Source organism: Labeo rohita, chromosome 5, assembly GCF_022985175.1.
Source record: "Labeo rohita strain BAU-BD-2019 chromosome 5, IGBB_LRoh.1.0, whole genome shotgun sequence".
In the NCBI taxonomy this organism is placed as follows: domain Eukaryota; kingdom Metazoa; phylum Chordata; class Actinopteri; order Cypriniformes; family Cyprinidae; genus Labeo; species Labeo rohita.
In genome coordinates, this window is record NC_066873.1 from 16,396,403 (window position 1) to 16,402,402 (window position 6,000).

General features: G+C 36.7%; 1 protein-coding gene across 2 annotated transcripts in view; it reads left to right on the plus strand.

Annotated features, from left to right (window-relative positions):
- Positions 1–6,000, plus strand: part of fam172a (family with sequence similarity 172 member A) — a 212,820-nt gene that overhangs the window by 31,645 nt on the left and 175,175 nt on the right. The window lies entirely within an intron of this gene.

The following is a 6,000-nucleotide window of genomic DNA, read 5'->3' on the forward strand; positions in this document are numbered from 1 at the left end:
TCCAAAACAAAAATTTACAGAAAATTTACTCACCCCCCTTGTCATCCAAGATGTTCGTGTCTTTCTTTCTTCAGTTGTAAAGAAATTATGGTTTTTGAGGCAAACATTTCAGGATTTTTTTCCATATAGTGGACTTCAATGGTGCCCTCAAGTTTGAACTTCCAGAAAGCAGTTTAAAAGCAGCATCAAAGGGCTCTAAACGATCCCATCTGAGGATGAAGAGTCTTAGCTAGCGAAACGATCGGTTATTTTCTAAAAAAAAAAAATATATAATTTATATACTTTTTAACCTCAAATGCTTGTCTTGTCTAGCTCTGTGTGAACTCTGTGTATTCCGGTTCAAGACAGTTAAGGTGTGTCTATGTACTACATTTTGGAAATTCAAAATTGCGGGCACCACAGAAGTCCTCTATATGGAGAACATTCCTGAATTTTTTTCCCTCAAAAAACATAATTTCTTTACGACTGAGGAAAGAAAGACATGACATCTTGGATGACAAGGAGGTGAGTAAATTATCTGTAAATGTTTGTTCTAGAAGTGAACTTCTCCTTTAATAATTAGTAAGGTAGTTGTAAAGTATAGATGGAGTCTAAAAAAAATGGTGATGCAGAATAATCTAATAGTGAGTACTGGTCCTTAAAATAAAATATATTTCTGTATTTTATTGTATTTTTGTGGGCCTGTGAAAATACTGGGTTGTTTAACATCAATGAAAGCATTATCACATGCTTGTAGTCTGAGCAACTGCTGTATCTATCTCTATTTTCTCCTCCGTATCCCTCTTTACTCTCTCCAATCCATAGATATTTATTTACCCAGCAAAAGGAGCTGTTTTGCTGTTACGTTTGTACTGTAAACTGTAATTTAGATTTTCATTTCTTTTCTCTGTCGGAGGACGTATCCCCGAGTGGAGTTATTTCCGTCCATCGCGGCTAGTCGTTTGTCACGCCGCCCGCCGCTACCTGTGTAATTTCATCGGCCCGTGCGTTCAAATTGACTTAAGGGAGATCTCCCTCACTCTTCCATCTAAATGTCATAAAACACACACACGCACCCACACTGGTGTCTGCAGGCAAAGTCACTTTTCGTACAGTGGCGGGAAAAGACGGACAGGGAAGGCGAGTTTGCTTGTATGTGTGCGCGAGAGACAGTAAGGTGGCTTATTGCATTTGCGAAGAGGTGCGTTCTGGGGGCGTACTGAGACGGGTTAGACGGAAAGAATGCACGGCGTGCTCTGCCGACCATTTATCATGCTAAATAATGACCCTGGCTTTGCTGTGACATCATCATAATAGCATTTACAGGAAGAGAGATTCCAGAGTTTGTTGCGTGTATATCAGTATGACAGAGGGAATGTGGCTGTCACTTTGCAATATCTGTATTGCTGAAGGGGTGCGGATGCGCTGTCTGATTCTTCAAGTGACGGCTCGTGTTTGTGATTTCCTCTGTGATAAACAAGGCCACCTGAGGCCATGTGCCGAATGCGCTCTGATCCGAGATCAGTCTGTTCTTTTAGCCTGTGAGATGTGTTATTCTGATGGGAATTGGTTGCGTGCTTACAAACAGATTTCATTGCTCCCTGATCTGTCCTGTGAAGCGTTATTAAAGATTATTGTGTAGAAATAAGATTGTAAAATAAAGCAGGTTGATTCTGGGTTGCTCGTAATTTTGATGTGGGTTGTAGCAGAACATTGTCTTCATTAGCACATTTTCAGAGAAAACGCAGCGGGAAGACGACTCAAATGGTCAATTGAGTGCTGCTGGAGTTTTTGAAGCAGGAACAGAAATAATCAACCATTTCTGAAATCAAATTATTAGAGAGAGAAAGCATTGACAGTCAGCTGAGGACAAGGCCACTGTAATCAAGCACTCTCTTCAAAGTTTATTCAGTCAAGTAGTGAATGAATATACAAAATCAGCTGACTGTCATTTCAGAATTTCGAATATAAAATAAGTTTGAGGTTAGTAATTTTTTTTTTTTTTTTTTTTTAAACAAGGAATGCATTTGCATCCTCAAGTTCTGTTTCAATAAAATCATAAATGATGTTCTTTCTGTTCATCAAAAAATCCTAAAAAATTATTAAGCAGCATAATAAAATGCTTATTGACTACCAAATCAGCATCAGAATGATTTCTGCAGGATCATGTGACACTAAAGTCTGGAGTAATGGCTGCTGAACATTTAGCTTGTCATCACAGGAATAAATTACATTTTATAATATATATTAATATAGAAAACTGTTAAATTGTCATAATATTTTACAATATTAATTTTAATATTTACTGTATTCTTGGTCAAATCAATGCAGCCTTTGTGAGCATGAGAAACCAGGCCAGTGGCCTAGTTGAAAATAAAAAATAAAAAAGGTAACTTTATAACTTTTATTGGTAACACTTTACAATAAGATTCATTAGTTAACTTGAACCTGGAATGAACAATACTTGTACAGCATTTGTTAACCTTACTTAATGGTAATTTCAGCATTTACTAAGGCATTATTAGAGTAACAATTTGTGTTTGTTAACATTAGTTAATGCACTGTGAATTAACATGAACAAGCAATGAATGGCTGCCTTTGTATTAACTTACATTAACAATGATTAATAAAAAGTGCAGTAAATGTATTGTTCATTGTTTGTTTATGTTAGTTAAAACAGTAACTACTGTTAACAAATGACACATTATAAAGTGTTACCCTTTTATTAATAAATCATTATCAAACATTATAAAATGCTTAACAGATCATTAGTTAATATATGTTCAGCCAGAAATATGAGATAATGTGCTTGTTAATGTGTACTAATGTATTTATGAAACATTACCTAATGATTAACAGATCATTTTTTAATATATAAAGATTGAAATAAATAAATGAATCTTTTAAATCTTAAATGAAATTTTAAATCTTAAAATTGTAGTGCTCCCTGTTTAATTATTTAATTTTAATTAATTAATTTAATTTAATTTAATTTTAATTTAGTTATTTATTTAAACAGTGGAGCATAATTTAAGAAAAACTAGCAAACCTCTAAACCACTGCACTCTAAAATAACCCAACTTGGGTTATTTGGCAACCCGGCGCTGGGTAAATTTTGGACGGAACACATGCTAGGTTATTTTGACCCACCTGGTTGGGTTAAATGTTTTTACCAAACATGCTGGGTTGTTTTATTTTTATCTTCTATTGCTTAAAAATTATTATTTTGCTGGCTTAAAATGGACTGGAAATTAAAAAAGAACAAGAACACATGGACAAAATGCAAGACAAATTGAATTTATTTGGGTGAATACAGCATAGTTTACAATATTACATACATTTAACCCTTTAACTGTCACTCCCATTTTTGAACACAGACATAAAAATGCATTATCCAGACTTTTTCATAATTCATGAATGAAAACATTTTGTAATATGATTTTGATGTACATTTTCCATGGTAATCCAATGTCTGATTTTAAAATGCCTTCCAAAGGATGAATTTTGAGATTTTAAGTTTTGAACAGATATATAATTTCTTATGATTTCTGAAGCGTGATAAGAAAAAAGGCAACTAAGTCTTTTGTGACAAAGGTCAGAACTCATGTTATGATTTTTTATGGTTATTTTTTAAGGTGCACTCTTGACATATAGAGTGACATTAGACCTTTCCAACGATGTATAGTTTGTCATGATTAGATTAGGATTTATTTGTAATATGGTGAAGTAAATTTAGGTGTTCCACTGAGGGGATGGTGACAGTTTAAAAGTAGCAATTTAATTTAAGTGTATTCAACCATTCTCTAAAATCACTTTTTACCAAAATAGCGTTAATTTTCGTACCAGTGTGTCGCCGAAATCTGAGCCGGTGAAGGGCTGCTGTTCGCGGGGAAGCTGTGAACCTCTGACCGTGGCTTCGCGTTTCACTCGTAGCTAAAAGATGCCGTCACTGGCTCCAAAACCTGCCTATAAACGAACAGTACTGAGATTAGACAGCATATTTTAATGTCAAATTAAATTTGCGATAGTGCAAGTACGATAATGAATAAAATCCATTAATTTTATGCAAGGCAAAAGGCGTTTCCATCATGCGAACTGACTGCTGCTGAAGCAGCTGACTGACATCTCGTCCTTATGTTGGGTTGTGTAAAATAATACAATTTATAAAAAAGACTTTATACATTATATAAAACATATGCAACCTTTATTTCACTGATAAAGTGCACCAAATCAGCAGCACTGAGAACCGCTCTCTCCCGTAGAGGACTCAAAATGCCTGCGCTCTGACTGTAACTCAGCAGTTGGGTTGTTTCATCGGAGACAGGCTTAACCCAGCGTTTGGTAGAAGAAAAATAACCCACTGTTAAAAAAGACCCAGCAACTTAGTTACAGAAAAACTACCCATTACAAACAAACCAATAAAATGACCCAACAAGTTGAACCCAGCATTTGGGTTAAAAAAAAAAAAAAATAACCTAGCGCCTGGGTAAAAATATTACAAACAACCCAGTAAAATGACCCAATGGGCTGAACCTAGCATTTGGGTTAAAAAAAAAAAAAAGATTTTAGAAATTTTTATATTTTTGGAGTGTATGCACTAGCATCACCAAGGTCAGTTTGATTCCCAAAGAGCTGATAAAATATAAATATGAATTTAGAATTCTATGTAAGTTGCATTGGATAGATGTAAGTATGAGTAAAAAGAAGGAAAAATGACTCAGTCATTAATTTAACTCTTTAAAGATGTCTGTTAAACGCAATAACTGCTGATCCAGCAGCTGCTTGTGTTTAGGAGTTTAGCTGGTCACACACCACGGACTACGTGCTACTATGTAAGAGAAGATTGTGCATTATTCCCACAGCGGCGAGCGTGTGACAGACTATGGGCGTCCACAGAAGGCCGCCGTGGCAGCGCTGGGAAACAGGGCCGGAGTCTGACAGCTGGGTTGCTGCGAGAGTGAATGCGTATGAACTTGTGTGTGTGTGTTTTTGAGAAAGAAAGCATGCTTGCTTAATGACAGCTTATTCCTTCATGAGTTTAACTCCTGACAGCCGACAGCTCTGCCTGTTGCATCATGGTAGCAGAATCATTACCTTGTGACCTGTCAAAAGCAGAGCTTCAGTGCAAGGAAAAGCTGGAGAAGCGAATAACTGTGGGATTTCGACTTCACTGGTATGGCAGGGTCAGAATTTGAGTATTGTAAACCAGAGGTGTGGGTGATCTGTGACCCCTAAAACTGGTCACAGATCTACTCTGATAGGAGTACAGAACCACTGGCCTAAAGTATCTCAAGTACGAGGACAAATGCCCGGTATGTATGAATGCATTTTGTGCTGCAGTATTTTCAAATGGCTGATTTAACCTCATATGACCAGCCCCCCTCTGCTCTCGTCTCGTCTCGGCCGCGCTCCCTCTGACAGAGCCGGATTGATTGCTCACTCAGAGCATCTTGTTTAAGCCTGCAGTTACTCTGACATTGACCCAGCCAAAATGTAGCCGAGGCTAACGTGAGGACGTGACTGGAAAGGTGAGAGGATTTTTCTCTCTCTGTCTCTCTGATGCAGGAAGCTTGAGATCTTTTTCCCTCTAGTGGCTCTCAGGAAGCATGAGTGAAAACGAGCTCTTGACAGAGGCAATAAATATACTGCAACTCTTCCAACACCTAACCCTCCCTCCTTCCCGCTCCCTCGCAGGTTCACTCACTCGTTCCCTACTTTATTCAGTTTTCCTCATCCCTGTTATCCCGTCCAATCTTATTTTATTTATCTAATATACAGTTGCAGGATTTTTTCCTATTCCTTCTCTTTGTCTGATTACAGTATGTTTAGAAAGGAATGCTTGCATACTGCATACTTTGTTAAATCAGCATATTAGAATGCTTTCTTACTAATCACGTGACACCCAAAACTAGAGTAATAGGCGAAAAAAAACTAAATCATCAAGGGTGCATTTACTTCAAAATACAAGAAAATAAAATACAGAAAAAACAGAAATATTATTACAGTTTAAAATAATGGTTT